The sequence below is a fragment of the Poecilia mexicana genome, unplaced genomic scaffold (assembly GCF_051168715.1).
Source record: "Poecilia mexicana isolate PSO_F unplaced genomic scaffold, ASM5116871v1 scaffold_1, whole genome shotgun sequence".
Taxonomy (NCBI): domain Eukaryota; kingdom Metazoa; phylum Chordata; class Actinopteri; order Cyprinodontiformes; family Poeciliidae; genus Poecilia; species Poecilia mexicana.
The window spans coordinates 7,639,034-7,666,375 of record NW_028263370.1 but is presented as its reverse complement, the minus strand read 5'-3'; positions in this window follow the sequence as shown (position 1 = coordinate 7,666,375).

Here is a 27,342-nt window from a genome sequence, read left to right as displayed (position 1 = left end):
GCCACAGATATTACAAATCGGATGAAAAGCTGGGGAAGGAAAACATCTCCCCTTCTGATGGACCAAATCTGCCTCCACTTGTTTACAGCTGAACAGCCTTGATTTACTAGTGGATGAGGGCTGGTAATGGCAGAGCGCGGCTGAGGCGGGAGGACGGGGCGCTGAGAGAAAAGGGGAAGGGAGGGGCTTTGTTATCTGTTAGGCTTTGCCTGTCCAGCGCATTACGAGTTCTGCATCGCTCATTTCATGGCAAGTGTAGTGGAACAGATTATCGCCGTCTGGAGAGAGTGAGCAAGAGAAACGGGGAAGGTGGCGGGTGTTGCAGGGTAGGGGGCTGCCGGGTCTGGTTTTGTAGTCAGAAGATGAGCAGTAGAGTGTGCAGCTTCCAAATCCCTGATTATGCACACCCCGGCAATTGCTACACATTATTCAGCCATTTATTCACTTTATTTATTTACTCTGGCATTCAGCAGGTTTCTCTCTCTCTCTCTCTCTCTCTCTCTCTTTTTCTCCCTCCCTCCACTGTTAGATCACTGCTCTGCTCCTCTGCTTTACAGAACTTGGCTCAACTGTGTGAGGTAGCTTACTTTTTATGACATTATCAAAACCAAACCTAGTTTAGCGCTGCGTCACTGTGAGCTTATTAGTCAAACAGCCGTAAAGCAAAAAATAAAGTTCTACATATTTTTTTTTTTTTAATGTGATACAGAGAGGCAGATAACTTGGTAAAGGCTACAACAAGCAAGGACATCAAAGCCAGATAAAGTTTAGCAAGACATTATGAAAGAAATTATAATACAATCACATGCCTTATAAGTCACAGAACATTTACAAAACTGGTCAATTTATGGCAGAAACTTATTGATGACGTTATTAACGTTATTTTATTTCGATGTTCTATGTTTGTAACTTTTATATTAACGGCGCCTTGTGTTTACCTTGCTTTTATGAAGTGTTGAGCCATTTATATTGATTAACTCAATCATATAAAAGCAAAAAATAAGCAGGGACTGAAGATATCTTCCGATAGGAGATATCTTCTCCTATCGGAGAAGATAGGAGAAGCCCCCTATCTTTGGAGATTTTTTTTTTTTTGATAATGCTCAAAATTAAATGTGCTTTGTTGTTTTAAAGTTCACCTAAAGTGTTTATCAGACCTGTCAGAGCTTTTCTTTCCTAAAATTGCTACTTGAACCGAATGAAGCGTTTTCTAAGCCTTTGCCACGATTTAGACTGGTAGAAATAAGTCATCGATTTGCATGGATAATAAGACAAACACCGTAACTTCTGGAAATGATGTCGTTCATACAGAAACTCAAGAGAACGCTAAAGAGACATTTTACTGAAAGAGATATTTAAACAGTTAAACTCTCAGTGATATGACAGTGGTGACTTTTGAAAACTAAACCCAATTATTTGCTCAGCTAAGTTAGAATTGACTCGTATCAGATCCCTGGTCCAACTCTGAAACCGCCATAAGAATAAAAACCGTATGTGTTATTTTGAGGTTCAAAAGTTTACAGTTGCCCCCCTCCCTTGTTGCATCTGTTGATCCCTGTGGATACTTCCTGCCTCTTGTCTTCTATGAAAGTTGAGAGGACTGCAGACCACCGGGTGTGAATGGGCTGTTTTTACCTCACGTGGAGCGAACAACTGGAGTCATCTGCTGGCCTAAGCTTATCCAGCAGGAGAAATACAGTTGCAGAGAGTGCAAAAGTCAAGGATGACCCCACATATACTTTCACTCTGTCTTCTTTTCTGTACAAACTAGACAGTTTAGGAAACAAACGGGTTGTATGCTGTATTATCTAATCATTTCAGTCAGACGTTGTCAATGTGCTGAAGCTGAAAGGATTGCTTCGAGACCATGATTTCAATGCAGCCCCTCCTGCTGAGCAAGCTTGTGGTGACAGTGGACAGGAGTGACTTCCTCTTCACTAAAAGTATCCAAGTAGATCTCCTCAGTGAGAGTGACACAGTCCCTGGAAAATAAAGTGTCATTTTCTAGGAAAGTCAAGTAACCATATTGCCTTCAGTTGTGATAAACATGCTGCATATTTTAAACACAACTTAAAAGAAATTTGACTTTACAGTTTGACGCTTTGAAATTGGGCATCTGTCTCTTTAAGAAGCTGCTACTTTTTCCAGCGCTTTGCATTTAGAAAGTCGCCACAACAATGCTATTCCATTACGACCTTAACAACTGTTCAATCGAGCTGAGGAGCAGTTCATACGATCACTTTGTCTTGTGTGTCTGCGCTGCACTGGTGACCACAGAGTACGCTGCATCTCGCCCAATGACCGGGGGAGAGATGGGCACTAATCAGCTGAAAAATAGTCAATGAATTCGCTTTAAATCTCCTTACAGATGGACTACTGTTTTAGTAAAGCAGTGCAGATCTGTAAAGAAGAAACAACTGTGCTTGTTTGTATGGATCCAACATTTTTGGGCGTTTCAGTGAAAGATCTCTTCTATTTCTCGAGAGAAAAATAATTCAAAGAGACAGAAAGGTTCTCACATCAGGAGGAAAGAAGAAGTGTAACGCCAAAGTGAACGAGTAAAGAAATATTGCTTTTCACAGGCTCATCAGACACTTTTACTGGTTCTAAGTCAAACAACCAGTGGGCTGCATATTTGTGCTGCTGTGTGCCCACTTCATAAGTCTACCCATGCTGAGCGAGGATAGGCAGTGCGGACTAAGTCGCAACGTTGGAATGCCAATGATGCAGAGTGGAAACTGTGACTGTTTTTTTGATTTAAATGATTTCAGCTGCTCCCTTCTAGAGGTGTGCAGGAAGAAAACAGCTGGTTCCTCTTACCATTGTTATTTGGTTTGGAGGAGCCACACAGACAGGGTTGAGTCCTCACATATCCAAGACCGCTTTTCCTTTCAAGAATGGCATTTACTTAGGCAGTTATGTGAATATTTTTACTAGCAGATTACTTCTGAAACAACTTCCACGTTGACTTTATAGCTATTCCAGAATTAAAAAACGCAGCGTGATGCAAGAGACGACTGAGTTTGAACAGAATGCCTTTCAGCTCTTTTCCCTGTGTTCTCTGCAATCCTTCTATCTGTCCTTAACAATGTTCTTAATAATGAGTGTGGACATCCACAGACCTGAGGCAGACACGAGAAAGCCTGGACCCCCCCGGAGAAACACCACAGGGACAACCACAGCCGATCCCTGACACTCCCTCCCTCCCGTCCCCCATCCTGAACAGGATTAGTCAGGTGCAGAAGTATATACATATATTTATGTTGGAGCATAATGTGTCTAATCTCAGTACTTTTCTACTGAACTGAGCATTTTAAGGAAACTTTTGTGAATAGGAGTGGAAGGCATTGTGTTAATATCCGTTTGCATTTTAGCTGTTCTCATTTCAAACCGCCGGTTTTCCTATTTTCCTGCGACAAAGTAAATTACTTTAAGAAGAGGAACTATTGTTATATTCCACACACAGGGAGCACATTTGTTTAGGTGCATTTATTCCCTCACACACACACACACACACACACACACGCACACACACACACACACACAACGAAAAAAAAAACAAACCCATACAGTCCCTCCCTTGCCTCTCTACCTGCAGACAGTGTGGAGAAGAGATAAGGCTGCATCAAATACACAGCATAGTATTGATTTCCATGCCAGCCAATCTCACCCAATCAAAAAAGGTCACGCTGTGTAGAAATCAAAATGGGCCTTCTTTGTTTCAGAATTGCATGCTGGGTAGCCTTCAGGCAGACAGACTCCGTGATTTAGCTAACCACCTAACACAGCAAACAAAACCGGGAAACAATAATGACATCTGACTAATGTACCTGCTGCCAGTCCATCCGTATGAAGATTTTATTTATTGATGTTGTTTTGTATGTTGAATGCACATTGTGAAAGATTTTTTTTTTTTAGCTCCGTGCCATGTTAACCAAACTCAGCCTGCAGTCGTCGTTTGTTTCTGCGTCTCAGGACACGACAGACAAGACAACTATTCAAAGCTTTGACACCGACGTGCAGCCCTCACATTTCTGTATGTGATGACATTAAAGAAGTGGGGGGCTTTTGGAGGCTTTTTTTAAAAAAAAATGTATGTGTTTATTTAGCTCCGTCTCCACATCCAGCTGATGTGTAATTTCAGGTTGATCCTTCATGCTCCGGCCCTGGCGTCTGCCTTTCGATTCTCTCTCCACTGCAGACCACATCACAGATGCAGGCGAGAAGTTTTTATATCACCAGCAATAACACAGGCTGAAGTTTTATCTGCACAACTAATGCGCATGTGGCCTTGCCCAACTCCACTCCCATCAATCACGCATCCCAGAAGATTTCCACTTGACTCACCCTGTGGTTGCAACAAGCAACAAAATGGTTCTGGAAGATGTTAAACAAAAGCTAAAAATGGGAGTAAGTTATACTACTTTTTATTTATGTTTTGTGTAATTAAACTTCTGATCCTTGGGTGTTCTTGTGGTTTTTCCTTTGAAACGTTTTTTTTTTTTTTTTTTTTAAACCAGAATTCGGACAATGTTTATGTGTCTACAAAATGCTTTAGTAACATGATAAAAACAACAAGACAAAAACAAAACAAATGCTTGTGCATTTTTCCCCCCTAAGTAAATAAAGTGCAAACGATTGTCATTTGAGAGCAAATAAAAATAAAATCTTTTTTGAGGTAGCATTGAGGAACTAGAAAGCAAAACTGAAATAAAACTTCTAGAGGAAATATTCAGCTAAATAATAATATATATTTGGTATTACTATTTTAGATCAGTCTGGTCACCTATAGCAACCATACAAGGGGAGCCCAAACCAAGTATTTAGCGCATACTATATACTACACACACATTCAAGAAACGTTTATTTTGGTAACTCGGTTCATTAACTGAAACATTTTATTCAGATTAAATACAGAGAACAATATTTTCAAGCCTCTATTTCTGTTAACTACGATGCTTATGGCTAACGAAACCTATTTATTACTGGGAATGTTAGAATAATTTATCAGACCAATAAAACTTTTAGTACAGAAATGTGAGCCTACTCAAAAGTATGTTGATAAAAGGTAGTGTTAATCTGAGAAACGGACCTCATCTGAACAAATATTCTAAGCTGTAGATGATGTCTGTACATGAACATCCTTTTCAGTAGGCTGGTATTTCTGCTTTAGCAATAGATTTCATATACATTCTCTCTTTTCATTTAGATGTAACCTGTGCTAATCATGATAAAATCATTAAATACACCAATCTCTGTTTTGTTAACCAGTACAATTGCTTATGTTGACATTTTGAACTGAATTATTGAAATAAATCACTAATATTCCAATTGATTGGGATGATCTTTGGAAATATTGACATCTACATTTGTTGACAGCATAAATAGGAAAATATTAACCTGCTGTTTTACATTGTTGGATCATAATCTCCACATGATTGTTTCTCTTTTTCCCCCCATTCTTCACACTTGTTTGCTAAGACCCCTAAAATAAATAAATAAAAACAGCTCAGTCTTGTTTTTTTGTTCAGGCAGCCAGCTTGGCCTTCTCAAAGCACAATCGCTTTCCTCTGCAAGCTCTCCTGTTTCCTGGTATGCTAATTTCCTGTGATGATCAGAAGGACACGCGGATAAAAGTGCTGTGCTTTAAACTCTTTGTAGTTATGTTGTTACCATAGGAACATAAAACTGAAGGCCAAATCAATGTGGCTTCTCTCATTTGCATGGGGAAACAGAAACCTTAAACCGAAACAGAAGAAGGGAGAAAGGCGTCAGAATGAAAAGAGGCTCAGAGAGAAAGAGGGGAGAAAACGATTCCCGTCCCACTCTGCCGAACATCGCGCTTTCTTCAGCGTTATCTAGTTCACCAGCAATATTACTATTTATGGGGACTACAGTTTAAACTTCCTCCAAGTGAGGCTAATCATTTCCTAAAGAACAAATAAGAAAAAAAAAAAACATCCCAAATTATTTTTTTCTTATCTGAAACCTGTTAGTCGATCTCTGCAACACCGGAGTGTGGCTCCTATTCTGCACTGTTCACTTGATATGCACCCTGCATGCTGCATGCTCCACTTTGAAGTTGTTCACAGGGTTATGGAGCTGTGATTATCATGCCCCGACAACCTTTCCACTCCTGCTCTGCACCGCGTGCTGTTGACTGTCGGATCCAGAGAGTTACAGCCCCAGCCTCATTCAAAACTCCTCCAACCAACCGCAGTCCAAGTCCCATTCCAATTCAGCTTGTGAATGCCTAATCAGTTGATAATTAGCTTGGCTCCTCTACACCCCACTCCCTCTATCTCTAACATTTATCAGGTTCCCAGACTGGGCAGCTGTTAATGATTTAATTTATTCTCCCCAATCTGTCGGTTGCATAAAGATCTGGTTTGTGCAGATGCATGAAATGAAATATGTTGCTATGCTCCCAGAGCAGCGAGTCTGAGGAGGAAGTGCAGGACTCCCCCGTTTTTTCTGCACATCTTTAGTCTAATAATCATTCTTCCTGACTGATTGGAGGTGGTAGTCTCCTCCCATCCGTCTAGTACTACAACCAGCAGATGTTTGGGGAATGTCGCATGAGCCTTCATCAGTCTTACTCTTCCACACGCTGCACTGGAGGTGAGAGAGAGTAAAAGGTTAATAATATCAGAAAGCAATGTCTGTTTTACTCTGAACTCACGTTTGATCTCGAGAAGTTTTACGAGATTTCCCATCTGACATCTGAATGACCATTAATGAAATCTGTTGGTGTGTGGGGGTGTTGTATTTACTGTGTGGCTGTACACAGCACAGGACCAAATCTGGTATATCTATGATTTTTTTTTTTTTTTGCGTCATATGTGGGTCTATCGGGTTTTGAAAATCGGCTGAGAATTTTAAAATCTTGCCATGCGTACCAGGCAGTAGTTGTTCGAAAATGAAGTAAAAAAATAAATAAATTGTGTTTTGTTCAGGCTGTTACTTTTAAACAGAGCTGCTTTGTTTTATCCTTTTGATGAGTCCTGTTGTACTAGGAAACTATTTGAAAATCTCAACGTAAAGTCTCAACGGAGCAGTCTACACACTACAGAGAATATACAAAGACATATTTAGAGTTTCCAATGTTCAAATCAGTGTTGCTTTCTTAAGTAAGTTAATCAATATGCCGAATCTATCAAGTTTCAACTTCGTATGGCGCCCTTCTCTTGGATCAGCAGATTGTTTGTGAGGCAGCTGAGCAACAGGACCTCCGAGCTTTAGTCCACGCAGATTATAATTTATAAGGTTTGAAATGAGATGAAGTCTTTATTTATTTTGAACAAGTCAAATGTCAGAGAAAAGAATGAAATTATTAAGGATAATTAGACCAATTTTAACAAAAAGAAATATTTTCAGAAAGGTTAAAAACGTCAGGAATTCCAGTCGCATTGCTCTTTGGTCACTTTTGTTAGCCTCCGTAGTTTGCAACTTTAACTTTAACTTTTTTTTTTTTTTTTTTTCTCCTATGACACAATTTTCTCGAATCCTGGCTAGGGGTCTTTTTGCATTCAATCTCCTGTGCTGAACTGGCGACCTGTCCAAGGCGCACAGAGCCTCTCCCCTGATGAATGGCGGAGACCAGGACCCCACAACGTCTCCACAACCCCATCAGGATAAGCGGGTATGGATAATGGATGGAAATTACTGAGCTACAAGTCATCTTGGGAAAGAATAAATAGGATTTTCTGTTTTTCTTTTTAATTGATCCTTTTCAATGATGCAGAAATACGACTGTAACTTTAGGGTCTTTTTCAGGAAAAAAAATTATAATTTACTGAAACATTTCACTGTTAAGACGGATTATTTTTCAACTCGTGCAGCAGGTGGAAAAAAATCTGAATCAGCTAAAAACTGATAATTGGAGTTTGAAGTTGTATAAACACTGTAGTTGGTGTAACAACTACGGGTAATGAAACAGACATGAAGTAATTCTGGGAATTCTGAGCCTTATTCATACTCAAACAGTTTGATCCCTTTACATCGGCACCAGGTCAACAGGTTGGGTGGGTTCTGTAAGTTCTAGCATAAATGGAGAGATGCCTGAAATTCATAACTCGCGTCAAAATCTTTAGGATGTTGAAAGAAAACATTCAACGATTCAAAACTGGCAGCAGCTACATAAATTCCTTCATCAGCTCCCACCCAGTGGGATACAGCCAGGGGTCAAGGTAGTTTAAAAGGGAAAACTAAATCAGGTTTGGCTACATCCCTAGGAAGCACAGTGTTTGCAACCCTGACGTGTAATTACCTCCCACCAGCCCCCTGTTTCTGCTTGACACAGCACAGAGACATCGCAGACATCTAGAATGTGCTGCGGCCGTTAATTACATCACCTCCAAAGTTGTTTTGTTTCCACATCCATGTAGCAATGAGCGTTCCCGGAAACGAAGCTTCATCCTGAAGTCTGGAGACGGATTCGGGACGATGCACATCCCCAGAATGTGAAAGTCATCACTTTCAAGGGAGAAACTCAAGGAATTTTGTCGAAGCAAAGTCAGAAGATTTGTGGCACGGCAAAGTCTGGGAGTGGGGAAAGCCAGAACCTCTAGCCATACTTCACACAAGGGGCCAAATTACTTATGATGCAGTCATTGTTTTCCGAGGCCAAACAGATTAGCCTTAAAGGAGGTCCTGGCAGTGGAATCCACTCACCAGGCATCTGGATCCACGTGGTAGCTTTGTGTGATATCTCTCAGGCAGGAGTGGAGTAAACATGGAGTAAACACCGACGTCATCCGAGGGAGCTGAGGAACAGTGACATCAGCGGGAAACGGAGCAGAGAAATGGAGCTTTACAGTAGATGTTAACCCTGAGACGCAGACATGTTTGCATCTATGCAGGGCCTTTCAAAAGTATGTATATCTCTAACTTTGTCACGTTACAACCATCGTCAAAGCATTTCATTGGGATTTGTGTGATAAACTCCTTAGCTATGAAGAGGAATGAAAACAACATATCGTTTTTAAATATTTTAAAAAAAAGAAATTCGAAAGTTGTGGCGTCCATTCATGTGCAACCCCTCGTTACTCTGACATGAAAAACCTACATAGTATCTTAAGTCAACTTAATATGTATTCATTAATTTGTGTTGATTTATTAAATAACGTCAAAAGAAAATATCTAGAGGTTTGTAAAATTTTAAGATATTTCAAAGGTTTGGAAACATGGAAAAAGTCCCACTGCAGAACTTTCTACTCCAAAGGTCAATGGACCATCTGATATTCTGTCTAGACCAGGCTTCTTTTTTTTTTTTTTTTTTTTTGGTAAGGTACACATTTTTAAAAAGCTCTGTGGGAGATATGATCCTCAGACAAAGTCACCCAGCTTATACATATCACTTCAAATTCCTTTTGTCAATAGTAACATAAGATTTTGACATTGGTCTGGAAATCCAGTGTGTTTCTTGATGCGTCGTCTACATGCATCCGCCTGTCTGTCTGTCATGCTGTTATCTTACATGTTATGGTACAGTTTGCAAGAGAGGGCTAAGGTTAGGCAACAACTGAACTGTCTGGGAAAAGACTCCATAAAAACCGTTTTCTGATTGCTTATCTTCAGGTCATGTGGGTGTTAAGCTGCATGGTTACCATTGTCTCATCACTGCTTTGCTACGATAGTCATCAGTGTATTATGACACCACAGTGGAGCCTGGGGGTCCTGATGTACACTTTTAAATGTACAGCATCAGAGTCTAAGACTGAAGTAATCTCTCTTTGTCTACGAGCCATGTGGTTTCGTTTTCTTTGTGCGTGGCTTGAAAACGTCATTATCGACTGGGCTCTGCACATTTTTTGCATTATCTAACAAGTAAACAAGGTTTACCAAGCAATCACACTTTACAATGACTATTATCACAGTTTCAGAGAGTGCAGCAGTTCTCCATGTGGGGGTGAGCAGCTGAAACTCTAGACATTGCAAACTGTGGCGTTAAAAGCAAAGTGCAAAGTTTACCTAATTGGAAAACGACTTTTGTGTAAGTCGTTTTCAGAAATGTTTACGCACAGGAAACTGAAGCAGCATTAAAACCGAGTCAAACATTTCCATGGTATCATCATGACCAAACGCAAATAAGTAAATGACTGAGCTCAATGTGGACAAGAACATCTAAATCTATCATTAAGATCTGTCTTTAGACAATGTTTTACTTCGTTTGACTGGGACTTTTGCTTCCACTATTAGCCTACAAAACAAGTGGGTGGTTTGGTTTCTTCATTTAGGCTGCGTGCTAATCAAAGATTCAATTGAATTAAATAAAACTTCAGACTTATTTACCAGATATCTTCAATCAGCTGTACTAGAGCAGAGAGGTGGCAGTGCAGACCTCCCTATTCAAGTGAAATGGCAGGTGTTCCTGCAAGCACAGACACACATTTACACACACTCCTCAGTTATAGCCTAATTGACGCTGCTTTTCTGGACATTGACCAGGTGTTACCTTCATCTCGTTCACATACCTGTCCCCCCAGCCACCTGACTTGGGAGAATGAAAGCCTTAGTTAATTTAGGCTGTGGCTTCCTCTTTCAAACTGCCTGCTGCTCTCTTTGATCTGCTGGCAGTGCATTTGATCTTTACTGAGGCTGTTAACAGCGCCAATGAATTAGGCTATTGGCCCCAGACAAAGTCTGTCCTAATTGCCATCCCCTCAACTTAAGAAATGGCCCAGGCCTCCAGGCCTTTGCAGCAGACGGTCCTAAACCAGTGCACACATCTTTACACTGACTACTTTAAATAGAGGCACCTAAACCTATTTTAAGATTCATATTCATTTCATCCTACTTTGTACTATACAGATTTAGATACTTCTCTACTATCTTTTGTTTATTTCTGTAAAAAAAAAAAAAAGGAAATTATAATATTTAGGAAGAACAATCGATTGATGTTCTGCAGAAACACAAAGACAAATTCACTACACGTCACAAACATCTTCATAAAACCAATATAACAGAGCTTTTTTTTTTTTTAACAGAATCCGCTGTAACCTTTCATTTAGTCCACTTAAAACATGTATGTGTTGCCGCTGAAACCTATGTGAATCATAAATTATGTCCTTCAACAATAAGCACGCTCTGTAATCTACATCTAATCTGATTTTGTTTTAAACACGGCCTGTGAGTACAACTGCATAGGCAGATTCCCACAAAACACCATGAGGGTGTTTGAAAAGGACTCACAGCCCTGCCCACATTGTCTGTCAAAGACAAAATCCCCCATAATGCTTTGTTCCTTTATCAACCTGGAGCCACAGAAGGTGATAACAACAAACAAAATGAAAATGTACTTTCCCGGAAACAGCTGCAGAAATATTCCATGAAGTAGTAATAATTTGGTACATGTGGAATTTCAAAATATATAACACTTGCTTTCATGCACCACAAACCTGGAACAAACTTCCAGAAAATTGTAAAACAGCCGAAACACTGAGTTCCTTTAAATCAAGATTAAAAACCCACAGGTTTAGAGTTGCTTTTAAAACATTATAAATGAAACGTTAATCAACATTTTGATCTGTAACGACGGCGCTTGACAATTACTGACTGTGTTCTACAACTTTGTATTTTTCTGTGTGTGTTTTTAAGATAGAAAGCACTTTGAACTGCCTTATTGCTGAAATGTGCTACGCAAATAAATCTGATTGATTTTATATAGAAGCTAGAAAAGAGATATCGCAAAAACTGTTAAGTTGAAAATGATGTTGCAAATAAAGAAATAAAGCGTGTTTGTGTAAAAGTAACATGTTGTCATGAATATAAATGTTTGCATCATTTATGATGTGCATCTGCTGCATACGGTATACTATTGTGTGTGTGTGTGTGTGTGTGTGTGTGTGTAGGTGTGTGTGTGTGTGGATAAATGATATGAGTCTTCCAGGACAAAATCAAACATTTAATGATGAATTTCCATTTTTAACAAAATTAATGAATTCTCAATGCTTTATTAATAGCCTATGAGTGATTCCAAGAGGCCAAACAAGTGTAAGTTATTACTTAGTCAGTGCCACCACATTTTCTACAGTATTTAAATAAATATATAAATCAACTGTCCAAATATATCAGTGCCAGCTACAAAACAAGAGGAAAATATTAATAGTGAGATAAGAGAAATATTTCTAAATGCACAAAAACCAGAACACACGAATAAACTAAGGACCTAAACACAAAGGAATGACAATAACATTAATGAACGTAGAGAAATAAACTGAAGATAACAAACTTAGTGAATAAAAATTAAGAAAATCGAGAAAATGATCAAAACATCCAAAGATCATAACAGGCATATCAAAGTGTCAAAGAATTACTACCACACTAACATTTTATGTGGCTGTCAATGGAGAAAGATGTAAATTAATCCTTATGCTATATACTGTACAGGCATAAAAACAGGACAACTAAAAACTTTCGTCATTGTTGTTGATCTTTTTTCAATGTGTGTGGTTTCTTTTCTTACGAGTCAGCTGGTTTGTTCCTGTCAGTCCTGCTTTAGATTTTGTGTTGTTGGAGTCAGAGACGCCTCAGAGCTGTCTGTGTGGGCAATGAGGAATGTCCTGTATGGACGTATGGATGTGGTTGATGTGTAGACACGCTGAGATCAGCAGCACATGCATAAACACACACACACACACACACACATATGACAGCTGCTTTATGGAATATGGAATGTCCAGTTTTTATACACATTTTTATGAATAACTTATTTAATTAAAGATTTGGAGCTAAAGCTTGGTGTTGATGTTAACAAGAAGCCATTTTTTAAGATATCTATGTATTTATTTTACTGCCTTTGTAATAAAGCATTGATCCCACGTGGACGGAAACAATGACTTTTGTTTGTGTTCAATTCAGAAACGTCAGACTTGCCTCAAACATAGTCATTAAGACATTATTGACTAAATTCACAACGTGAATGGTAACCAAATGGTAAATATGGGAAAATCAAGCAACCTAAACATAGCTGTAAATGAAGGGCAGCTTCCTGCTAAGCTGCTTTATATGCAACTTCACTATGTCTCTTATTGGAACACGTTTTTTTGCATTGAAATACTAGAACTTGACCAGCCCTGTATTTACGTTGTACCATGATAATTCACCCATGAAATCACCCAGAGCTCTGCTTTCTTTTGTTATGGTTTTTGCCTCATTTTTATTCACAGCCAAGAAAGATAAGAAGAAGGCACAGCAAAACAGCCAGCAAGCAGACGAATACAGAGAGAACTGTGCAAAGGCAGAAAAAGAACCAAAAAATCAAAGCGCTTTCATATCAAGACATCAATCGTAGTATGCAATGAAACGCCATGCCACAGCTCACTTTAATTGACACTTTGACAACCTCAAACTCTGAATGAAAACAGAGGGGAAAAAAGGATGGATGGACAGGGAGAGGAAGGGAGAATGAGAAATGACAGAGAGATTAGTCTAATCTAACAACAATTACGGAATGGCAGAAGGGCTGAAATCGCCTGCCAGATGGGACTTTTATCAGATCATGTGCTGTGCATTATATCTTGATTAGTCATTAAAGAAAGGCAACCTGTTTTTTTATCTCTGGTCCTCATTTTATGGACATGAAAACGCTGTTCAGGTGAAAGACAAAAGTGCGCACTCCTCTTTGAACAAACTTATTCACGTGATTTTAATTGCGTCGAGCATTTAATCGAAGCGCAGAGATTCCAAAATTGTGTTTTTTGACATTAACGGAATTTTTGACCAAGTTTTGCAAACATTTATACTGAAAATACTGCTACTGACTGCTTTTAAGGTTGAGTTCACAGTTTTAAATTGGTATTTGCTTTGACAAAGTATGTATAATTTGAAATAAAAAAAAAAGAAAAGGTCTGTAACCACTGTTTCATTCACACAAGGACTTTGTTGAAATTCTCTTTGGATGGACCAGCGGTCTGCATAATCTAGAAAATGTCAGATTTGTTTAAGTCTGCTTGCAAATCTGAATTTGTTGCTAAACTTGGAAAAGATTGTTCACTGAATCTGACGAAGCTTGAAGAGTTTTGGAGGGAAGAACGAGATAAGATTTCAGTGTCCAGATGTGCGAGCACGATTCAGACATGTTCACACAGACTCTGTGCAGTAATTACAGCCAAAGGTGCATCTAAGAAACACTGATTTGAAATATGACCAAAAAAAATGTTGTTCCATATTTTTCTATTTAAATCTGTTTATTTTCTAGAAACCACTTTTCGTATCAAAATTTTTTGAGGGATGTCTTTTTTTTTTTTTAATCTAAAAAAGCCAGGTTGTGTTGGTCATTATTGATTTGTACAAGCGATAATAGGGTAAAATATTCAAAGGAGTGAATGCATTTTATAATGACTGCAGTTGTTTTACTTCCCTCTCTAGAGACAAATGAAAAAAATATAGCAAACTAATACACAAACACCCAAACCTATGTCCCCATAATTTTACCAAAGAGCAGAAATCAGCAAATGCAAACAGATCTTCTCAATTTGAGCAGCAGTTGAACCTCGTGAAGCATTTTGTCCGAACCCTTGCCAGCACAGCAAGTCCAGTTCCTGGCCGCTTCTTTCCACAGCAGAGCTGCAGATGATCTAATTACCGCTCTCCTTAGACGTTTGGGTGAGGAGATGAAAAGGAAGCAGACATATTTTTATCATCCCTAGGTTTTGATGTGAGAACACATGATGGCACATCCTTATCGGATTTATCTTCCAAATTAGTAAAACTAAATGAAATGAAGCAGATCAAACAAGATGAAGGAGTCATTTAATTGCATTACACACCCATAGTCCACTTCCTGCATCAAGCTATCCTGTTTTGTCTGCTGGAATTGACATTTTGATGAGGAGATGGATAACGACGCTCCCGTAGATTATGGATTTTATCGCTCCTCATTTCCCCAGTCATGAATCTATGCATAATCCCTTCCCCTAAATACTTTTTTTTAAAGCATCAACCAAACCCAGTCATCATCACTTGTCTCAAACTTCACCAGTTCTGTAAGAAACTTACTTTATTCTCTGCTGAAAGTTGAGAAGTGTGCTGCAAACTCAAAGACAAAAGCGAACACAGATAATGACTCATGCCATCCTTTGAGGGCAACAAAAAGGAAAAAAAAAACAAGGCAGATTGTGAAATGCCACCTCGTGACTTTTTGGAGGAGCTAATCTATTCCATTTAATGTAGTTCAGAGGGGCTCGGGCTGCGCACTGAAGACACAAGGCAGGATTAGTCGTCATACGGCGGTAGCAAGATGAAAGGAGATAAACCCCTTAGCCTCGTTCTTGGATGACTTTATATATTTATTTCCCTCAAGTCTCTTCCCAACGTTTGAAAAAGGATTTAGCAGCAAAGACACTTAAGTCTCTGGAATTTAATCTTTTTTTCCCTCTTTCAAATAAATTTTGTCTGTGTGAGCTTTTGCGTTTTATGAAGTTTAGTTCAGGCAGGCTGGAATGACAGAAAGATGGGCGCTAACTATATAGCGTCCTGGAAAAGTATTCATACTGCTTGAACTTTTTCACATTTTTCCCAGGCCATGACTACACACTGAAACGTATTTTACTGGGATTTTGTGCGATAGACAAAGGAGTGTGAAACTCCAGCCCTTGAGATGATGCTGTCCTGCAACCTCTAGACGTGTCTCTGGTCCAAAACATCTGAATCAGATGGTTGAACTGTCTCTGCAGTGTGCAGACTCTAAGAGTCCTGCTAACTGTCTAATTATCTGCACAAAGAAAAGTTTCAGGACTCCGGCACCAGAGAACTAGAGTTACACAACCTTGTTTAGACTAAGACAAAGTGCAGCATCTCATAGTTTTTAGAATATTTGACCTAAAAACATTCTAGATTAGGTTCATCCATTGGTATTCCCTTGTTTCTGATCATCTCAAACAAGTCTAGAGCCACTAGTGAGTGATCTATTATACAATACCCCAGCAAAATAACTCCAACACATAACTTCTCGTGGCTATAACATGCCACAGTTTGAAAAAGACACGTGGAAGAGGATAAGTTGTCATTGAAACATTGATTTTATTGCTTAGAATTAGTTTCGGTATTATTAGCTGTAGTGTCTAACAAGAAAGAATTAGAAAATTAGGGCTTTTTGGTTGGGAAAGCGTTGTTTATGTCCAGCTTGTCCATCTGACCGGTCTGTTCTTTGGCGTCTTTTCTGTTGTCTATTGACTCTGCAGACCCCACATTCTGAGATGGGCGTGCTGAGGGGTGCTGACCCGGAGGTTTGGCCTCTGCACATCAAAGGCTCCTTATAGAGGATGTTAATATTTGCTCAGGTGGATCTCACAAGTCTCCCTCTCTGAAGAGAAACTGCTCCAAGCTTATAAATATATCAGAGACCACAGGGATGTCTGGTCACCCTGTCCCTCTCTGACTGCTTGTGTGTGTGTGTGTGTGTGTGGGGGTGTGTGTGTGTGTGTGTGTGTGCACGAGAGAACAGAGGGGATGAAGGAGATGACAAAGTGCACCGTCGCAAAACACTCGCAGTCATGCAAACAGACCCCACCCCTCTTCCAGTCTGTAACCTGCATTTGAACTCGTCTTTTTCCTTTATTCTCGGTGGCGTCCTGACCCGAGGGCGCCCTCTGCTCATGGGGTGGACACGGAGAGGACAGCTGGGGACAACGGGAGCCCTGTCCCAATCAAATGCCATCCTGCCCCCCTGCTTCGTCCATCCCGTGACCCCTCCGTCGCCTTTGAACTTCTGTCACCTAATACTAAAGCAAGTGTTCCCCTCCCCACTCCCCCTTTGAGATGCTGTCTGTTTATCCAACAGTGTTGGAAATAAGAAGAGTTCAAATGGGTACAACCTTTCTTCTTTCTGCAACAGGAACATCTGCACTGGTTCTATCGCCGTTTTACTGACATACCAGAAGCCTGAGCCCCATCTTCCCAGTGATGCTTGCAGCTCTGCTCATTGGATGACAGCTTAACTTGACTTGGCAGAGAGCGCTTGTTTACGCTCAGCTCCACGAATGAGATCTAACCCTCAGCTGCCTCCATCGTCAGCCAACACAGATAGTCAGACGAGGAATCTAGAAACTTCAGCGTCACATCAAAGGAGCTGGAAGCCAGTCAGCTCCACATCTGTGGAACAATCTGAGCTCCGAGACTGATCTGTTTCGTAACCCTCTCTATGACAATCTACAGACTGCTGAAGACCTGCAGGACTGTTTCTGCTGCTGTAGCAACAGTGTAACCAGGCCCCCGGTCTAGCATGCAGTGCGTGTCTAGAGATCGGGATCCCAGGCATCAATGGAGCTGTGGTGCAGTGACAAACTCAGCGCTTTTCTATCTTTTTTTTTACAAAAGAAACAATCTGACAAGTTTTTTAGGGGAATACAGTGGAAACCCGTTGCATATGCTGAAAAAAAAAGAAAATGTATTTATTTATTCTACAGCAAGGAATTGTTAATGAAACTGATATAATGCCGGACGAAGAGGAACAAAGCTAATGTGAGTTGCTAGTTTAAACATGTGCAAGTAAGAAATTACTGGGAATACAGAGATAAAACAAAAAGTTTACTTTTCTCAGCAAGAAACTTAGCAAACAGGAAAGACGGATTTTCGGGGAACCTCAGTCGTTCCTGCATCAAACTGACCCTTTTGTTTTATAGTTTACAATTTATCTGAAATCCGGAGCCAGGAAATTCGATACTGCTGCGACTTTCAGTTCACCAGCAATCTGAACATGTAAAAAAAAAATAAACAGGTTTTCCACAGTGATTTGGTCTCTCAGTCTGCATTTGGACAGGGGGAGGAGTACAGTGTAAAATGTCATTCTTTGATTCCGTCTTTTTCTGAATAGCCTGTGAATGATGATAAGCCAAACAGGACTGGTAAATTTCAAAATATTGATCACTTGTTCTTATCAGTGAAACGCAGGACCCTGTCCTTCCTACTTGTCGTTGTCCTTCAGGCCTGTGATAGTCATTACTTTTCTAAAGTTAAAGTTTATTTCAGGGCTTATTGCTGTGAAAGTCAAGGAGTCATGTAGCTTTGCCATCTAAAGACAACGTGGTGTCGGCTCCAGCACAAACCCTCAGGGTCACCACAGGATCCTGAGTAACACACTGACTTCATGGTAAATAAATAGTAAAAAGAGACGACTGGAGTCGTCTCGTGAGGTCCTCGAAACATTTCCTGTCCCAAAAGTAAACTTCCTCGCACTTTTGTGAAATGCGAGGAAGTTCTCCAGCATCTGGGACATCAATCAATCACATGACTAATGTAATGTTATAATCCTCAAGATTCTTGATTTTTTGATTTTTCAGTAATAATAAAATGAAGTAAAAAAAAAAAAAAAAAAGAAAGAAGAAGAAGGCAACCAAAAAGCATCCATTTAGTTTGTAGCGGTGGTCACTTTTAACCCTCTAGTTGCTATTAAGACAGAGCATATAGGGTTTGTTTTACCTTTAAACTTTTTGTTACTCAGAGGAAAACCCAGAATAACCACCAAATTGAAGGTTGACATTGTTTTGAAGAAAAACACATACTGATGTTACATTTGTTATAATAATAATAATAATAATAATAATAATAATAATAATAATAATAATAATAATAATCCATAAAATCAAAATAAACTCAGGTCACCTGCATATAATTTTTGTCATAAGTGGGTGAACCCACTACGAAGTTCCTCCTTAATCCTGATTGTGTTTAAGCACATTAGCCGCATGTGTCACATGAATGAAAATAATTTCCATTCGTTCAGCAACTTACCCACAGGATCGTCGGAGAGAGGAGTTCAAAGCTGCAGCTTATCTGCGCTCAATCTCCTGTCAAACAAACAACATAAACAAGAACCACTGCAAGAAAAGAAAAAAAAAACTCAGCAATCTAACAGTTTCTATAGCTGGAGCTTGAGTCTTCGGTTAATATCCTTACATAGAAGAAAAAGTCAAAGACACACAGTCAGGTTTTAAGGAAGTGGATATTCATACAACTAAATATTGATCCTTACTAAAAGCTAAGCTGTCTCTGAGGTGGACGCTCACAGACACTCAGATGACACTATTTTGGAAGGGAAGACCGTTCAAATGTGAAAAACATGAAATATTCTGACAATGTCCAACAGGTTAATCACAGAGTTAAAAAGCCAGGCAACATCTCTGTTTTTGTTTTGCTGTCATAAGGCTTATAGTAGGTCACAAACATATTTCAGTGACTGTGATCAAAACAGACTGCCTCAAGGAAATTACAGAAGTGAAGGAACCATCTGCTCTGCAGGATGGGCATAATTAGCTGCTCATAAATGAAACTGACAATACACTGCAAATGAATCCAAGTATAAATATTACACCCCTCAATTACTAATAGATCTCTGACAGACTGAGTAAAGAGACAGATTCAGATTATAACTTTGTGTGTTAAATTCACAAAAAAATATTCACATTTTTTTATTTTTTGTAAGTCTACCTGCTTCAACTTCACTTCTGGTACATCTGGTTTTCTGCTACTTTGTGTTTGTCTCTAAAATAAAGTCCAGATAAAATACTTTAAGCTTTGTGGTTGTCTTGTTAAAAAAAAAAAAAAAAGATTTTGCATCTGGACGACGCCACAAATGGACTCCAAACCTGAAAGACAAGCATAAATGTAAATCATCTTGTAAAAGGAGAGAAAATTGACTCACTGACAAACTGTAGACTGGATGCTTGTCAAATATTCATCACATCCTTCATCCCTTCAAGGTTTCAGTCCAGGTTCAGTGGTGATAAATGCAACTGTGGATCAAAGAGAAAACTCAAACCCACTCCAGGAGGAAACACATTAAGCCTTTCAATACAAATTATGTTAGTATTAAAAATGTAAATCTGCTATTTATTCATTTTTCATACAGACATCTTATTCCCAACCATCTAGGGCAGCGGTACTCAACTCCGGTCCTGAAGGGACAGTGTCCTGCAGCCTGGTCCAACAGAACTGAATCAAACGGTTGAATTACCTCCTCAGTTTTCAGTCAAGTCCTCCGCAGGTCCTGCTAATGATTATTTGACTCAAATGTGTTGAAGCAGGGTCGCACAGCAGCGCAGGGGCATGGAGCATTCGTACTCATGTATGGAGGCCTTAGTCCTCAAAGTGGCCGTCACTGGGTCACTGGGTCAAGTCACGGCCTGATGCCGCATGCCCTCCCCCCTCTCTCACAGCCTGACAGCTGTCAGATATAAGTCTTTTCTATATGTTTAAAACATCTTTGCTACCGAATCATTGTCTCCTTTTCTTTGTTGTCTGTATTATTTCTGTGCGTCTCAAACTCAAACCCGAGCGCATGTTCACAACAGTGGCCACGGCATTTTAAAATTCTGACTGATTCTCATCTGATATTGTATCATTTCTTCCACACCCATCTGCCTGCCAGTCAGGTTGCTGGTGCTATGGATCCCTTATGGCTCAGCCAAAGAAACCATTGAAGCTCTGCGATGCAACCTCTTCCCCCTGCGTTTTGCTTATAGGATCCACAGGCAGACCTACAAAGATGTGATTGAAGTGAAAAGAGTCAAGTCAATCTGTGCTTACCCAATGGTGCATTCGCGCATACTCACGCACACACACACACGCGCGCACACACACAAAAAAAAAAAAAAAACATATGTGGGCGTTTCGTCTTGTAACATCTGAGATTCTTCAAATGCGCTTTTGAAAAAAGTTTCACGCCAACCACATCAGTGGAGGCGAAACTTGTGCAAAGACCTGCCAAGTAAGTCATGAACACACAGGTACTCCACCCTACCTGCAGAAGAACAGCATCCTCTCTTCTTTCCTTCTCCTCCGCTGCTTCATCCTCGATGCGGTTTTATTAAAAAGCATCAGTCTGTGTAATGCTCGCCTGACATCTGTTCATTGGGAACGTTGCGGAGCCCCAATCGGGGTTCAGTGGGAAGAAGATAACTCACACTCAGGTGGATGGTTGACAAGGATAGTTTAGCAGATGTTCCACAGAAAGATAAAATGAATTGTGTGCCCATCGATAGAAGCATGTGTTTGAACACCGGTGTGTTGCAGAATGCGTGAGATAACAGACAGAGAGTCCCTGAGGGAACTCTCCTCTGGAGAGGCTGATTTTCCGAGAGGAGAATCTCCGGAGGAGGCATTTCACACCTTCACAGCTTGGAGCCTTAAGATGTGAGCAACTGACAGAAAGATAGGAATATTCGGGCTGAAGCACCACCTTTCTTAAGCAAGAAGTTACCCTCATGTGGATGGATGTCTGACATCTCTGACTAAAGTTGATAGAGTGAGCGCACACATCTGTGTCCATCTGATGTATAAATCTTGATTTTTATTGCTGAGAAATGCTGCCTCTCAGCACGAGATCTGAGATGATTTGGTATAAATTCCGATTCAAAAGCGCAAAGGAAAAAAAAAAAAATTGCTCGGGAATGACGTCGTTGTGTTTATCTCCTTTTGTCCCATCGTTTCTCCTCTTCACTGGCAAATTTAAGCCAGGGAAGCGACTTTTCAAAGGACGCGCAAAGGTTCTCATTCGAGTCTGAAGAGCAAGTATAAAAACTGCATGTGATTGAAAAGTGAAACTTGAGATTCCATTAAAAAATATTCAGTTTCTCAGACAGTTTGAACATTTCATGGGACAGCTGGGGTGGTACAAAGATTTTGAATGCGGAAATCTCATGTTTTGATCGACAGTCATAGGGAGCTTGGCAGTCATCCAGGAGACCGACCCTTCACAGCGAAGGTAAGGCACAAAAGCTATAAACTGGCTGTTGAGTTTCATGACAAGCTTAGTAATTCATGCTTTTCTTTCCAGAAAACCTTTAAGAAGATTTATACTTTTACAAAGATTTGAAATCAGCTCAGGTAGCTAAAAGTACTAACACCTACTTTAATGACAATGGTATTGCTCAAAACAACGAGAAACGTTGTTTGGAGTAGAAATTAACAAAAATAAGCAATTGAAATATGTTATGTAATAAAATTTTGAGCTTCACAATTTTAATAATATTGAAATTTATATAAAAAAAATAAAGACATAAAATGATCTCCTGAATAAGAATTAAAGGATATGTGGTGACTAAGAAACCTGACTGACGTGGGTGATGCTTAGATATTGCATAAATTGTTAAATATATATTTTTTCGATGCAGTGACCTGCTAAAGCAGACTTCTGACACAATCTCTTTTGGCCTTGTGCCACAATTTCTTGGTTTTCCTCTGTGCATGTAGCAGAGGAACATGAAGGGCCTTTTGAAGGCTGGAGATACTGTAGGTTACTGGATGTTTCTCCACCTGCAGCTTGCTTCAGTCGTACAAACACATACACACTGAGAGACAGAGAGAGAGAGAGAGAGAGAGACACACACACACGGAGGTTTTTTACTTTATCCTGTATGTTAAAAGCACAGCTCAGACACAGGAGGAGCTGTTTGGATGTTTCCAAAGGCGCTGTTTTAGAGAGGCAGGAGGAAAGGTGTAGGAAAGGAAAAAAAATGTGTGGCCTTTGCCCTGGAAAGGAAGTGATTTATACAGGACTGCAAAGGAAGCCCCCAGGATCGGGTTGTGATTTTGGAGCCGTGGCTAGAGTCAAAATCAAGCTAGGGAGATGTTAGCAGGCCCAGAAATACTGAAAAATGTAAATAAACACAAAGCAAAAAATGTGTTTGTATTCAGAGACACACTAAGCTGCCTGATCTGGACTGTTTTGAGCCAAATTCATCATCTTCATCACAACCTGGGTCATCAGCGTTCTCTCTCTCACCACCGCAAACCACGCCTCATGACAGAATCAAGCTCTCTCAGAGATTATCGCTTATGTTTCCAGGAAACCTGCATCTTGAGATTTTCAGTGTTTCATCTTCAAGTAGATTGAGCACCCATTACTACTACTGTTTCTCCTTTAGTGTCTCAAAGAGTGTCAAATAAAAGCCTACAGACATGACTGGAGCTTAATATTTCAGGACTTAGTCTTGACAAAATAATTGTCTTCTAATTGCTGAGCAGCTTCTTCCAGCTTTCCGATTGTATTTTGACAGCTTTTAGATTCCTCCAAAGATTATCTGTGAAATTCAAGTCAAGATGGATGGAAAATATAAATGTTATTTCCACTCATAAGAGACAAGTCGCTACAATTAATTAATCATCACCACCGGGATTTGGATGTAAATCTGCCAGGGGTTGAATAACTTTGTTCACTGTAAATTATCCAATTACGAAAATGTTTAAGATATAAAAATGTTGTGCAATAACTATAAATGTCACTAAGCACATCAGGAATCACATTTTGTTTCTCTTAAAAATGTCCTTTTTCTGCCTCTTTTTTTTTCCATTTACATGACATATCAGATAAAAGCTGACATGTAAATCACATTTTATCCCTTTAAACTAAATTGTGGGTTTTTGTGAAAAATACTGTTCTTGCACTTATTTTACTTATATTAGTAATGTGTTTCTATTTTATTATCACTGTATATTTGTCAGGGGAATTTTGTGTAGGGGGCAGAAGTTATATGCTTATACTTGATTTATACATTGATTTATTTTAGTTGTCACAAAAACTATTCACACTTAGTTTTTGAGATAATGAAATAAAAATGAAAATGAAAACCTAAAACTGCATTTCATGTACTGGCCACTAGAGGGTACTGCTCAGAAAACTCAGGGTGTATTGTGGCACAAACCTTTTACATTTGCACAAGTACTAAATAGTTGATGTTTCCCTTGAGATGATGTGTGATGCTTATTTTTGTTTGAGTTAAAACAAAAATATTTGGTCATTTCTTTCAAGTTTTTTATTTATTTATTTTTTCATTTTACATTCAGACCTTTTCAAATTATAATTTCAATTTACAAATATTGCAATTAATTACAAGTTAGGAATAGTCGCTATATCAGTTAGTTGCTATTACATACATAAATGTAAGAATGTGTTTATGTTATCCCACCTCTGAAGTATAAATCGTTGCATTTCAAGTCATTTAACTTAGAAACAATACTTTAAAAGCTGTCTGAAAACGGCGAGAAAACTCGGCGTTTTGAGATAAATCAGTCCTGGCAAGCTTAAGAACCGTGAGGATAATTTACAAGTTAAACATTGGGGGGGGAAATGTAGGTATAAAAACTTTATTAAAAAATTGAGCTTAGCAGATAAAATAAGTGCATTCAACCTCAGGGACCTGTTACTTTTTTGCAGCGAACTAAAGCACCAACAGAGAAATTTAGCGACAGTATGTGCAACTTATTGTCATTCAACAGAATCAAGTCAAGACGTTTACGTGAGAACTTCGTCGTTCCTGTGCTTATTTCCTGCCTCTCTCTCTCTCTCTCTCTCTCCCTCTTTCTTTTTGTGTTCTGCCCTTGAAAGAGAAAAGGACAGACTCATCCAGCCTGGGAACAGCGAACTACTACAAGATCCGAGCAGCGCGACATCAAAGGCCACCCCATTTGCACAGCAGCTTACGCACACCCACACATACACAAACATCGGCTTACATATTTGGAGGGGGGGGGGGGGGCATGGAGGGAGGCCGCTTTCTCTGAAGTTCATTACGAATGGCAGAGCGATTACCCTTTCTGACAGAACGTGAAGTACAAGGAGCAAAAGTTTTCACTCCAAAACAGCTCCAATTAGCTAAAAAAAAAAAAAAAAAAAAGTTGCGATATTAGAGCTCGCAATTCTCATATTTCTGGGCAGAAACATCAAATCGAGTGCAAGCATGTGAAAACGTCTCGCCCCGCAGATTAACCCCCACCCAAAAAAAGAAAGTTGTGTACAGTAAACAGCTTTTATACTTCATCCTCCTGGACTGCTGATTTGAGTTAGTGGAACAAAACTCCACGGATCAGAAAGTAGATGGATTAGCGGACATCTCCTCCCACCTCCTCTGATCTTTTACTGCAGCCTCATGAGAGGGAAGCTGCTTTCCACAGGCATCCAGAACACTTAATCTGAAGTGGCAACATTAGAACCTTCAGCCGGTGCCAAGACAAATGCAACCAGTGCGCACGCTCAGTGGTTCCTGATGTAGCATGTCAGAGGAAGAAAAAAAAAAAAAAAAAAAGTGGGGCCTTTTGCGAGAGCGTGAAAGCAAGTGAGGGAGGATTAACGTGAGAACGTCGGAGGAGTGTACGGTGTGTAGGAGGGACAAATGATGGATACAAGATGTGTGAAGATCCGTACATAGGATGAAAGAGTTTGAGGAGTCATGATGAGTTACTGGGGCGAAACACTGAGCAACATGATAACGACAGCGGGGGAGGGGGAAATTGGCGAAGAGGTCACCGTGACATCACCGAGAAGAGCTTTAATGTGTAGCTTTATCTCACAGGCGGAGGCAGAAATGGACTTTTGAACAGTTGGAAACGTGTAAAAGGATAAAACTATTGAGTCTGACCGGGGCTGAGGTGACGCCGGAGAGAGCCGCCGCCGCCGACTTCGCTGCAGAGTTCAGCTTGCTTTAAAGCATCTGTTGCTGGTTCGGTCCAACTCTTCTCCACCGCATGTTGGAACCATTACATGATGTCATGGTGGTGCAATTTCCCACAAACGCCTCCATGTGAGAGAGGAAGTGATGTCACAGGTCCAGGTTGAGCCCTCCAGATGGCACTTTGAAAAGTCCAGGGAAGATGCTATCTAGACTTTGAGCGTCTGTGGGAGGTGGGATTAATGAGATGCATCAAGAGACACGCTGCTAAGCTGCTCTGTTTCTAACATGTCCCGAGATCTTACTGACTGGTGGTACTATTAAACTCCTCTGACGATTCTTACATAAACAACGGATCAAATTACTGTGTGTGAAATGTTCAGAAAGAATTTACACATCTGGAAGCGACTCTAAACTAATAGGGGTGGGAAAAAAATTGCTGTTTGAGATTACTTGGACAAATCAGACAAGGGTTTTGTGAGAGCTTGCTGATTTAAAAATGAATACTGGGTTTGAAAATGAATACTGAGAAACTAAAATGTTTTCGATTAAAAAAAAAAGGCACCAAAACACACCACTGTAAAAGGTTAAAAAACTATTTTAGATGGGTGAAAATGATATAAAAAAGAAATGCTCTTTGATTGGTGTGCCGGGAGATAGGGAATAGAATAGAATAGAATGTATTTATTTTATTTAGGTAAAAGTGGTAAAAGTGATCCCACATGTAGGTAAAATAAAGTATTTTCCTGCATACATCATACTGTTTGCAGGAAAATGTGATTGTTGATCACATGGTTATAACTTCACTTCAAAAAATCCAGTATTTCTCAAACCCCTATGGCTGAAGGCCAAGCAAAAACCAGTCAACAACAAATATTACCCAACGTTACATTTTCCAGTCAGTGAATGCACCATAGCGAAGTATGAATAAATCCCAAAGATTTTTTCGATTAAAAAAAATAAGGCACCAAAACACACCAGTGTAAAAGGTCCTGAGATCTTACTGACTGGTGGTACTGTTAAACTCCTCTGACGATTCTTACATAAACAACGGATCAAATTACTGTGTATGTTGTTATTGTTTTATTCCATGTGTTTTTGTTGCCTTATAACTCGTTTCATGCTGTGCCACCAATGGAGTTCATCCAAGTTGTACAATGTTTTTCTGTTGCTGTTTTTTTTTTTTTGTTTGTTTTTTTTAAACTAAGTGCATACGGTTTTAAATCTCCACATATGCCTTAGTGAATTTCCCTCTTCCTGCAAGACAGCAGCTCCTTGCCTGCAGCTGAGCATTGAGATCCAGTATGTCTGGATCTCAATGCGGGATGATACTACCAAGTGACGAAGAGTCGATGTCAGCTGTTTTCAACATTGGTATCCAAAGTGAAGTCACAGGAAACACAGACACATAGAGACATGTCTGCTGTTCATTCAAGTTTCACGCTCCTAGTCCTCAGTAAAATATATTTTTGCTTGGTAAAAAGTAAACTCACTCTAGTTTGAGTTTTCCAAGCCAGAAGCTGTGTCATTATGTCTGTACCTAATTCTTTTTTGCAATAATTTTTACTGCAAATGATAGTTATGGAGTTTGTAGGAGAGAGAAATAATAAGAGAAAATAGGTTTTATAGTTCTATTTTATTTTTCAGGTATTTATATTTATAGGGGTTTTATTCACATTTAATTGCATACTAATCATGTTTTTGTAGCACGTCTATCAGTTGACAAACTACAAGAGCAAGAGATCGGCATTTTTTTTTTCAAATCTTTTGTGATATTCTATAATTATACTTCATACAGAATACATTAAATAATAAATCACAATAATGTCTTTATTACTGAATAAGCCAGTTGGTATAATTACTGACACAGCAGTATGTGCAGTTCTAGACAGGAGCCATTAGGGGCCAATGCCTCTAATCCTGGAAACTAATCCTGGCTCCTCCTATGGGCCCTGTA